We start from the raw sequence: 13040 nt of genomic DNA on the forward strand, positions 1-13040 counted from the left end.
GTTTACTTGTAATCGTTAATCAAAGATTTGCAAAAGTTATAAGATGAAGGCATTAACACGTACGACACATCAACTAAAGAGATATTTAAGATGCGGGCAACTATCAATGATTTTTCAGCATATGCTAACTTATCATGGTGGTCTACGAAGGAGAAGTTTGTGTATCCAGTTTGCAACATCAATACAGGGTTGTATAATATGAAGTTTGGCAGGAAGAAATGTTATATGGTACACCATCGATTCTTATCACATGATGGTCATCAAAAGAATGAATTTGATGATAAATAACTTAGATATAATGCATGTTGAGAAAAATATATGTGATAATATCTTATATACATTGTTCAATGCAAAAAAAAAAAAAAAAGACAATGAAAATGCACAAAAAGATTTAAGACTCAGAAAGATATGTCATCACTTGCACTTAGACAAAAGTGGTGCAAGACTAAAGAAACCACATGCACAATAGACATTTTTGAGTAAGTATAATAAGAAGTTTTTTTATTAGTTAAAGCATGTGAAGTTTTTTGACGGCTATGTATCTAATATTGAGCGATGTATAAACATAAATAATGCTAAATTTTTTAGAATGAAGAGTCATGATAGTCATATCTTCTTTCGGTGCCTACTTCTTATTGTAGTTTGTGGATATCTAAAGAAGGCAATCAACTTACTTTTAATCCATTTGAGCGATATATTCAGATTGTTGTGTGTAAGGACGTTGAAAACAGATGCTTTAACGCAGATGAAGGAAAATATTATAGTAATCTTATATGCTTTTGAGAGAAGATATTTTTACTCGCATTTTAACCATCGTGGCACACTTAGCCAAGGTTCTCGAGAAGCAATACAAATATGTGAGAGGGATGGGTGCATTTGTCATTCCATCCAAACCATCATTTTATAATAAGGTCTGAGTTTTAGAGCTATCTTCTCAACTAAAGGTGCCACAGACACAACTCCAACAATTAAGAGGAATAAATGACGGATTGAAAAGAACAATAGTAGAAAGGGAGTGAGAAATACAAAAAATAGAGCAAGAGAGGAAGTTCAGAGAAGAGATGTAGACCTTGATGGATGTGCACAGTCAGAACCCCTCATCCTAAATACAAAATTTCTAAACTCTCTTTGTTTAACTATAATTTTCTACCATCCTACAATTTCTAAAATCTTTATTTACTTGTTTATGATCTAATTGTTTTGATTACTTATATGTGTTTACACTCTTGAAATTCATGTGTTCATTATATCTATTCATATTCTTGAAATTGTTGTGTATTTTGACTCATTCTTATTACTTATATGTGTACACACTCTTGAAATTCATGTGTTCTTTTAATGTGTTTGATAGTTTTGACTGAGTGTCATCTTGCAGGGATGGGGTGTTGTTAACTTGTTTTTTATCTCAAAATTATAAGATGTTGCTCTCTCTTGAATTCTTTGTTTGTTCAAGTTTGTATTTAGTTAAGCATAAATGCTAAGTAACTTGGCTCACAATGTTTCCCAGTTGCAGGAGATTGAGTTGGACAAGTTCGCCCACTACAAGAATTCTGTGGATTAGCGACGAACGCTATCTGATGATAATCAATCATAAATCCATTGCTAATTCGTTTAGTGACAGATTGGCGATGGCTTAGCGATGGATAGCATCCATCACAATTTCCTGGTCGCTAATTAGCAACGGAACTAATCTATCGCTACTTCAGTCGCTAATTCGCATCAGATTAGCGAATGTCATGATTCATCGTTAATTCATTGCTAAATAAAGACCGATTTGGTTTTATGATAGATACATATTCATCGATAATCCGTCACTAAAATTTAACAATGAATCTGTCGCTAAATTCCGTCACCAATTTAGCCACGGCTTCGCAACGGATTACATTCCGTCACAAAATATCGACTGATTTAGTTTTTGAGACAGATAAATATATGTCCCTAATTTGTCGCTAAATTCATGACAGATATTATCCATCACAAATTTTTAAAAAAATAAAATAAAAAATATTTGAAATATAGATATCGAGAAAAAAAATCGTTATACAATTTATATAACTTGTGTATAAAAAACAAAGTACACATAAAAAATACATATACAAAGCAGGTGAAACAAATTTAACACAAGTTATAGGTGAAACAAATTTTACACAAGTTATAAGTGAAACAAATTTAACAACCCACTATAATCATCACCAAGTTCTAATTAGTTACAAGTGAACATATACAAAGAGTTTCGTTTGAAACAACAAGTACATGAAACAAATTCAACACATGAATCTAATCCTCACCAAGATTCAGAGCATCATCCTCTTCACTATCTCGATCTGGCCCATCAACCATGCCTCCATTAGCTCCTCTATGTTGATCATCTCTAGCATCGTATAAGAGAACCAAAATGTTAGTATTGATAAACAAAATATAATGAAATAAATTATATGCAATGCACCTAATCTAAGGCAATCAAAGTAACATGACTGAATGATACATAGACTAGCAATAAAGTGAAGGACATTAACAGAATTCATATATGTGTTCTAAGGCTGACAAAAATTTTTTATAGTGATTCAATTATGCAGATATGTGTTCTAAGGTTGTCAAAAAAAATGTCATAGTGATTCAAGCATGCATATATGGTTTATAAGGCTGTCAAATAAATGTGTTATGTATCACAAACATGCATATATGTGTTATAAGGCAGTCAAAAAACTTTTATAGTGATGAAATCATGCCTATATGTGTTCTAAGGTTGTCAAAAAACTTTTATAGTGATTCAATCATGCATATATGTGTTATAAGGCAGTCAAAAAACTTTCATAGTGATGAAATCATGCTTATATGTGTTCTAAGGTTGTCAAAAACTTTCATAGTGATTTAATCATGCATATATGTGTTCTAAGGTAGTCAAAAAACTTTCATAGTGATGAAATCATGCTTATATGTGTTGTAAGGTTGTCAATTTTTTTTTATAGTGATTCAATCATGCATACATGTGTTCTAATACTATCAATAAAATTTTATAGTGATTCAATCATGCATATCTGTATTGAAATCTAACGACATGAAACTAATGACATAAAACTTTATATCTGACGGGCATCAGAGCTCATGTTGAATGCAGACAAACTTTTCCTGTCCCGAAAAAAGTTGCATAACTCATTATGGACAAGGTTGGGAATGACTTCATGTAAAAAGTCATGCATTGTGTCCTGAAGAAGCTGGTGGACACCATCCCAAGAAATAGCAGGGTCAATCGGTCATTGGGAGTTGATGTCGGCGAGAGAACTCTGAGAGTCCTGGCTGGAGGAGGTTGTTATCATTGCAAAATTTTACTTTTGCAAGTCAAACTGACCTTTGAAAAAGTTTTTGAAAATAACTCGCCTCTGTTTTAAAATGTAGGATAATTTCGAAGAATGGGACTCACTTGTCAATACAAGGTTCAACCATTTCTGGCACCATAACCATGGGTAATCGAACCAAAGATCAATCAAGTGTTTTGCTTTGCTCAACTCATCTAAATCAATATTCTATTCCTAAATGCACAAAGAATCAGGCATGTGCTATGACTTAGAAATTTTTTGATTTGAAAAACATGATATATGCTTGAAATACTATGAAATATTTGAAAATATTTGTAAATAAAGATATCTTGAAAATCATGAATCGTGTTAAGAAAATATTTTTGAGGAAAAAGGAAATCAATTTCTGAGCAATCTTGATGTTTTAGGAAAATCGATTTATGAGAGAACTCAAAATGACTTAAAGAAACTTATTTTCTGAATTTGAACTTTGAAATTGAGAACATTATAACTTGGAAAAACGACTTTGGGACTTAGAAAAGCATTTGGAAATCCGTTGAAAATCATTTTTAATGAAAATAAAACCTTAATGTTTTGAGAAAAATCAATTTCTGAAGAAATTTCAGGATAACTTTGGGAAATCGATTCTCTTGAAATTAGATTCTTGATTTGATAAAAAAGCAGAGTGTGTAACCTTGTGGAATCCTTTTCATGATACGTTCTAACCTAGATGATGCATGAATGCAATTTGCAACAATAATTTTTGAAGAATTCAAGGAAAATCTTTGAAAAGGAGATTTTTGTGCCTTATAGAATTTTGATGAAATAAATTCTCTATATATCCCTCACTATGGCCACAAATATGCATTGAATATAGTTCATTTTGATTCTAAAAGAGAGAAAAATGTTTAGAAAACTTTGAAATATGCAATAGTTTTTTAAGATAGCGTAAGAGTGTAGGTCGTTTGTGACTTAGAAAAAGATGATAAATCTGAGTTTTGTTTGTATTTTAACTATGGCTATAAATACGAACTCCACTGAGTTTATCAACTCCTTAGAAGCTAGTGCACGTGCCATTCGTGTAGACTATGGCAAATTTGAATATGCATGAATCATCATCCATTACACATTAACATTTATATAAAGAAATAAACTATATATAATGCAATCCTATTCTAAGCAGGAAAAGTAAATTCTTATTCTAAATTTATAATTAATTTACATCACTAATTGAATTGAAATAAAAAAAAATAAAAAGAAATACAGTCTTAAACTGCAAAACTAAAAAACTTGTTAGTGAAAATATGTCATTTTTTTTATTATTTATCCAATAATATTTAGAAATTATTGGATTTATCTGGATATAAGCAGTTTTCCATGTTTCCCTGAGATAAACATAATAAGAGATAATGTAAAATTGAATAAATAATAAAAATAAATAACTTGAAATTCAAAATTTGGAAAAAATGACAAAAATACCTCTGAAAACAAGTCTATGTCTATGGCCTTGAAATTAGGGTTTTCAGAAAAGATTTTGGTAAGACTTTGAATTTAGGGCCCAAATTGATTCAAATAAACACCAAATCGGATGTGAAGCACGCTAGCATGATTATAAACATGATCAAACATTAAAAACATGGAACTTTTTTATATAAAAAAAAAAGAATATCACAAAAATAGTTATTTTCGTCAATTTTTTACTCAAACCAGGACTCCGCGGGCACTCTATTTTCATGATTTAATCAAATAATATATCAAACGAATTTAAAAATCAATAAAAATTGACATGGATAGTTCTGATAACCCTTAAATTAAACTGTATTTAAAAAAATATATTTTTGACATTATTTTAAGATAAAAGTTGAATAAAACCCTAAAATACATAGTTATGCTTGCAAGCACATATCTATCATAGTGTCAAACCCAAATTAGGGATCAAATCACCATATAAATTCACAAACTTTTATAGAGGGGTATTAGGCAAAAAAAAAATTGTTTTTTACAGATTAGAAAAAGCATCTTTGGTTAGGGAGATATCGCTCCGACAATGTATGTTTGATTATGACAAATATATAACGAGTGAAAATAAGTACATTCGGTTTCAAATGCAGAGAAATATAGAAAATCATATTCAAAAATTATAAAATTTTAGAAGTGAACATCAGATACATAGAGGAAGGTTTTTCTATTTACGGATCATCAATCGGATCTTTAGTTAAGGAGATACGATCGACACAAGTCGATCTAGGGTTTAAACAAGGTATAGCAGGCTCTGTAAAATTGACTCTTCTTTATGGTAAAAGAAAAATAGCAAACAAATGCATAAAAATATGAAAATGTTACAGTAAATACTAGACATCAAGACAAAACCACTGCAACTTATAGACCATCGATCAGATCTTTGACAAGGGAGATATCACCTCGGCAAGTTATTCCTGAATCCACATAGCGATTTCATAGTTTAAAAAATAAGTTTTGGTTTTCTATTTTTTTGACAGGGTTCCAAAATCCAAAATAATTTGATTTTTTTATGAAAAGTCACTAACAAACCCATGGACCAATCCTAAAAAAATTATTTTTTTTTTGATAGAAACTTAAATATGAAATAACATGATTTTCGCATACCTGGGATTGAAAATCGCGTATTATCGATAAAGCTTGCAAAACCCTAATCTAAACATGCAAATAATATCACAAATTTAGATTTGATGCTTGGATGAGTAAAATAAACATTAATACAATAAGAAAATAAAAAAAAACATAGAATACGTTGTTAGAATTTGATTTAGCCTTTGAAAAGAGAGTTTCGACCCATTTAGCGAGCGAATATTATCTTTTGATGGGCTTAAACATAAAAAATGATATTTTTAACGATTTAAACGAATTAAAATCATGAAAAACATCCTAAAACAAAGTTAGATTGCTTCCTTGAATTGATTTGAAGGCTTTTGAATTAGAAACGAGCTTGAAATCCATATGCAAGGGGCCGCAATGGTGAAATATATGAAATAAGCATAAAAAATTAATGAAATAAAGCGAAGAGGATTTACCTTGGGCTGTAGCTTCAATGGAGGAAGAAGAGGATGCTGGGAGGTGAGAGAAACATCAAGAAAGCAATGAGAAAAAGAGAGAATTCATGAGAGGGTTGACCCCCCTATACCCCCATTTATAGGCTCTAGTTAGCATTAATTAGGAAAAGTCCTAATTGTTTTGAAATCCTTCAATTAAGTTAATTGGGGTGGAGAAGGTTTTGGCTAATTGGGTTGACTTTTCAACTCTCCTAATTAGATCTAATTAAGTTAATTGAATCCTAATTGGACTAAACAAAGTCCAAATGTGGCGCCACCCAGAGTGGGGCCACATTTGGGTTTTTAAAGGCTTAAATTTAAAAGTTAAAAATATGTTTTGAAAATACTAAAGTAAAATGAAGTTTTAAAATCAATTTAGATCTTTTCAAACTCCTAACCTAATTAGGACACTGGCTAACCCTAATCTAACCCTCACTTTTTTAAATGTGGTTCCATCTAGAGTGGGTCCCACTTGATTTTCAAAAATGATTTTTAAAGCTTGAAAATGAAAGCTTTCAGAAAGGGGTTTAGAATTTGAAAATGGTTTTGAAACTGAAAGTTTTTAATCAACCAGAGTCCTTACTCGATCAAGTCTCCTCTGGATGTGGCGCCAACTGAGTGGGCCCCACATCAGGGTTTTGAAAAAGCTAAAATAAAGACTGAAAATGGTTCCAAAACAGAGTAAAATCACTGAATGAAAATCAAAAGTTTAAAAAATAGAGTCTTAAGTGAACTGAGACTTTAGACTAGAGTCCTAAACCAACTAAAACTCTAAAATTTAGGTTTTTGAAAGCCAAATAAAGAGATCTTTAAAAGATTTTCTCAAAACAAGTGAAAATAAGTCAAAAAACAGTCAGGGTTAGAGTCCTAACTCAACCGAAACTCTGAAATAGAGTCCTGAATAAATTGGAATTCTGCAAAATGGACTAAGTTTTGAAAAATAAGTTAAGAGAATGAAAATGAAAGTAGAAACAAAGTCCTGATCGGACTTAAACTCTAGATTTTTTAGTTTTTCTGACAACAATTGAGAGAGTTTTTAGAAAAATGATAGAAATAGGATAGAATTTGAAATCAGGATTAGAGTCCTAATCCAACTGAAACTCTAAAATTTTGGATTTATTTTTGAAAAATAAGTAAAATAAAGGTAATTGATGAAATCATGGTAGAGTTTTAAATCGATTGGAACTTTGGTACAAAGTCCTGATTCGATTGAAACTCTAGAATTTTGCTTCTTTTAAAAAACAGATGAAAGGATTTTTGAAAATAAGTAAAAACAGCGACAAGCAGTGAAATCAGAATAGAGTTCTGACCCAACTAGAACTCTGGGGATAGAGTCTTAATTCGACTAAAACTCTAGAATTTTGGCATTCATGAAAGATAAATAAAGAAGTTTTAAAAGATTTTCTGAGAATTTGATAAAATGAGCTTAAAAGCGAAGTCGTAATCAAAGTTCTGACCAAACTGAGACTCTGGGACAGAGTCCTAATTCGACTAAAACTCTCAGAATTTGGAATAAATGAGGAGGTTTTAGAAGCTTTTCTGCGAAAATAGGTGAACACAAGATGAAAACTAAAATCAGAATTGGAGTCCTGATCTAACTGAGACTCTAGGACAGAGTCCTAATTCGACTAAAACTCTTAAAATTTAGAGTTTTCTAGAAAACAAATAAGAGAGTTTTAAAAAATAGGTAAAAATAAGATAGAAATTGAAGTTAGGTTCAGAGTCCTTATCCGACTAGGAGTCTGAGGAAAAGTCCTAATTCAGCTAGAACTCTGAGAATTTTTGAACAAACAAGAAGCAAGTGATGAGATTTTTAAAAAGGACTTTTGAAAATCGGTGAAAATGAAATAAAAAATGATATCAAAATAGAGTTCTGATTCAATTAGGACTCTGAGGCAGAGTACTAATTTGACTAAAACTATAGAATTTTGGCCAGAATGAAAGGTTTTTTCAAAAAAGGATAAAAATAGAAGTGAAAAGTAAAGTTCTGATCTGACTGAAACTCTAAAAAAGAGTCCTAATCCGACTAGGACTGAGATTTTGGCCAAAATGACAGAAATGAACAACGGATAAGCCTACCTCTGATTTAAAGCTAAAATAGAATTTTGAAAAGGTTTAAAAAGTAAAAAGATAAAGTTCTGATCTGACTAAAACTCTGAAAAAGAGTTCTAGTCCAACTTAGACTCTAAAATTTTGATAAATCCAGATAAAAGAAATGATCCAGAAGTGACAACACCTAGATGATCTTATTCGAGAATTGAGATTAGTTAAAAATTGATTTTAAAATGAATCCAGATCATTTTGTAAAGAAAATATTTTGAAATAAAAGAATATAAGATCTTGGAGGTTAACAAATGGCAAAATATCGATTTAAAACCCAGGTATTTGGAATTGATTTTGAAAGAAAAGTTTTAAGATCGAATCTGGATTGAAAGATTTTGAAAAACAAGAGTTTTGGATCTCAAAAATGAGATGCAATGACATGAAATGATATGAGATGGTATGAGATGATATGCCAAATGCATGCAGTGATATGCAATGACACATAAAATGTAAACCCTGGATGAGGGACTTGGAATCCCGAACCCCTGGCAGACACAAAGGATTGAAAATTCTCATCTGAGGATGAAAACTGATAATTGAGATTGAGCCAAATTGAGGATTGAATCTTGATTGTAGGATGAAATATTAATTTTTTTTTGTAAAATTTGGGCTATGAACAGCCCTGGCTCAGATATCGACCAACTGGTTCCCTGAAGGCTACATAGAGCGGGCCCCAGTGGCAAGGGAAAAGGGTTTGTGAGCGAAGGTGGAAAATTTGAGGTATTTACATAGGCAACGACTCGTGTGGTGTTCATATTACTCTCAAACCCGAACATATGACCTTTTTGAGGTTCACCGGTTGCAGTCACCCATGTTGCAGGATCAAAAGGCAAATGCTGAGTGGAGTCATCGCCATATTACTCTACCATATGTTGCTCGTATGACTACTACAAAGTAATAATTACAGTATGAATTAATAATTAAGAATTATAATGTTTATGATAATGTAATTCATGGTAACTTGTATATTACAATATTTAATAATACAATAAATATATATCATTGTTACTCTCGCTTTTTCTGATACGAACTCTATTGTGCTCTTACATTTATGTGTTTCAACAAACACATCCTTGTAAGGCACAATGCCTCCTTTTTTTGCTTCCTATAAGGTTAAATGATAAAAAAACAATTAGAAAGTATGCAGAAATACTTATAAATATTGATGAGTTACTATTTTCTTCTGGTGGCTCTCAAAAGTCCTAGAACCACTTGTGTGTAGATGGACATCGGGCATCTTCGCTCGATTTTGTGCAGCATTTGCTGAGCGGTTTTAAAATTTATGGCTCACCCACTTGTCACATATTATATCCCAATAATCTGTCTTGATAGTAGAAGGGTCATGGCCCTTTCATTGCAGTGGATCATCTATTCCATCAGTTGCTTTTATTGTTGCAATCTTCATATTGTGAAGCATGTCGGCAAATTGACTGACAGCCACCTTCTACCACACTAGCCTCACGTCCTGCTTCTCCTTCGCAGTCGCGAAGCGATTCGAAGCCTACAAATAATTTTAGAAAGTTAGTACACATGACTATAACAAAAAATTAAATATAAAACACATTAGCTATGATAAACGATTATAAACCATGAATAAAAACTATAATTTGTTCAACACCTCCTTCGGGTACTCTTTTCATTAAGCGATCGGTTCTGAAAGATGCTAAACTAGTGACTTCCTAATTTCTCAAATTACTTCTTGTAGCTTGAACCTCGTGCTATATATGAATTGATATACATTAACAATTGACTATCAATATACACTGTATTTAAGATAAGTATTGGATAAGTGATAATAAAATACTTATGATCGACTATCAATATACACTATTTCAATGAGTCATCCTGTGTCAGACTGAGAAGACCCAACATCCAGTGTTGTCTCGTGATGTGTATGAGTAGTTGGTATAGGCGGGTCATGTGCAGGCGAAACATCATTTATAGAACAATGAGTTAGAATTTCAACAATGCATATTTAAACTAATTAATCATACAATTATTTAAATGATATACCTATCAAAGCATTACGTGAAGATGAAGGTTGAGACTAACTATCACTGAGCTGGGATCCTATAAAGACAACTAACAAGTAACAATTTTTATATCAACATATAAGCAAAAATATAATGAATGCATACATTTAAATATAACACAAAGACATCTACCTAATGTTGTCACACGGCCTCCACTTGGACCTCAACTACTGGGTGCTCGACCACTGTGACCTCCACGAACCATATTCTAAGAAATAAAAATGTTATTAGCATGCACATGACAAATGCATGAAATGTAAAGATTTAAAAGTCCTACATAAATCAATTTTATAACTATGCATGAATTATGCATGTACATGCTAAGTATATATGAAATGTAACATGATATGAAAGATATAATGTTAAAATAGATAGTGCATATGAGAAAGTGATGTGGTATGTATTACAAGATGTATTTCACTAGCTCGAGTATGCTTCCTCATCACTTGTTTGACTTTCATATTCTTCTTATTCATCCTCCTCCTCTTCGTCATTGGGCAACCATCCACTTGGTATATCATTTGGATCACATTCTTCCATACGTGTGCCATTAAATAATGAAGATGTGACATCAGACCATGTATGACATCATGACTATAAGAGAAGTCATACATATTATCTGATTGATAGTAATCACCCTCTTCAACAATCTTATCTTTTTGTAAGTGATCATACTTGGGGCATAATTTAGACTTCACCTTGCAAATCACCCGTCATTCATTTTTATCTGACTTCTTTGTATTTGGATATGAAGTATAGTAAACTTGTTGAGCTTACGATGCTAATATGAATGGTTCATATATTCCAAACCTTGATTTATGATTCACCTCTACAATGCCTAAGGCTTTATCGACTCTTGTTGTTGTGAGATCAAACCAATAACACTTGAATAAAGTTATTGTGTTATTTATGCCTAAGTAAGTCAACTCCATTATTTCTTCAATAACACCATAGTAGTCAAGTTCATTTTCACTGTAACTACTACCCTTGACACACACGCCACTATTCATCATTGACTTGTTTACATCGTAATCTTTTGTATGGAATTGATAACCATTTACGATGTACCTGTTGTAACATTGCACAACTTTGGTCAAACCATTTTGTAAATCACATATTCCTTGGTCATTAACATCACCATGACGGACCTACAAGTATAAACAATGATTGTAACATATTATTGTTTACACGAAAAGAATGCATGTCATTGTCCTTACCAACTCTTTCAACCATGCTCCAACTTATGTTCACGTTCTTTCTGTACTTTTGAATCAGTGAGATGTGGAAGTTCTCTTTGTAACTTCAGATCAAATCGCCTACACTTAAAAGATAATTATATTATCGAACCATGTACGTATATAGAGAACTTAGTGTAACATATTATGTATACTTACTCGATGCAGGGGTCGATCTCTGAGCAATTAAAAATGATATAGATTTGTGCTGCATCTTGCTCTTGATCTTCCAAGAGTCTTGATCGACAACTGTCAAAGGCATGCCCAAGTGGTTTAAATATCCATAGTTTGTCAGCCACAGTAACTTGTTCTCCATTATTATTACGAGGTGGGCAAGTGTAATGTGTTGAAATGTGAGGCTCAAAGTACATAGATGAGAAATTTGAAATTTCTTCTAAAGTATACGCCTCACAAATTGAACCCTCTACTCTTGCTTTATTTTGAACTATTTTTTTTTAGGTCAAACATGCATCTGTCAAAAATATATATCTCGTAATAGAATAAATTCCCAATAGCATTAGAGATAAACATATATCTTTCAAATGGGTACATCTACCGATATTGCACAGGACCACCAACCCTAAGTTCATATGGCAAGTGTATGATTACATATTCTATAACGTCAAAAAATGCTGGCGAAAATATCTTCTCTAGCTGATAAATAGTAGTGAGGATAAAATCTTCAAAATTCTTTACCTCAGTTACTACAACTTTTGATGCACACAATGTTCTAAAAAATTGAGTCAACTCACATAATATCCCCCATATAGGTTTATTTAACATATCATATATTGCTAGAGGAATCAACCGTTGTATGATTACATGACAATCATTGCTCTTCAACCCATATAATTGCCCCTCATCTAACATCACAACCTGAGCAATGTTAGAGATGTATCCATCTGGAAATCTCAACTGTCTTAACCACTCACATACCTGCTTTACTTGATCTGGTCCAAGCATGTATATTGCCTTTGTTTTCATTACTTTGCCATTATACTCTTGGAGTTCCAATTCTGGTCTTTTATATATTACTTTTAAATTCATACGAGCTTTTGGATTATCCTTCATTTTTCTTTTGACATTCATTATCGTATTAAACACATTATCAAACACATTTTTCTCTACATGCATCACATCCAAATTATGTCGTATCAATAAGGTCATCCAATATGGTAGTTCCCAAAATATAGATTTATTTGTCCAATTGTGATCCTTTTCAAATACAAAGGCATTGCACTACGGGCATCTGTCAGCCCATATGGAAAATATCACAATCGTCTTAAGATCTCTGTGTCAAACAAC

The sequence above is a fragment of the Nuphar pumila genome, chromosome 4, assembly GCF_984573655.1.
Source record: "Nuphar pumila chromosome 4, dmNupPumi1.hap1.1, whole genome shotgun sequence".
Lineage (NCBI taxonomy): Eukaryota > Viridiplantae > Streptophyta > Magnoliopsida > Nymphaeales > Nymphaeaceae > Nuphar > Nuphar pumila.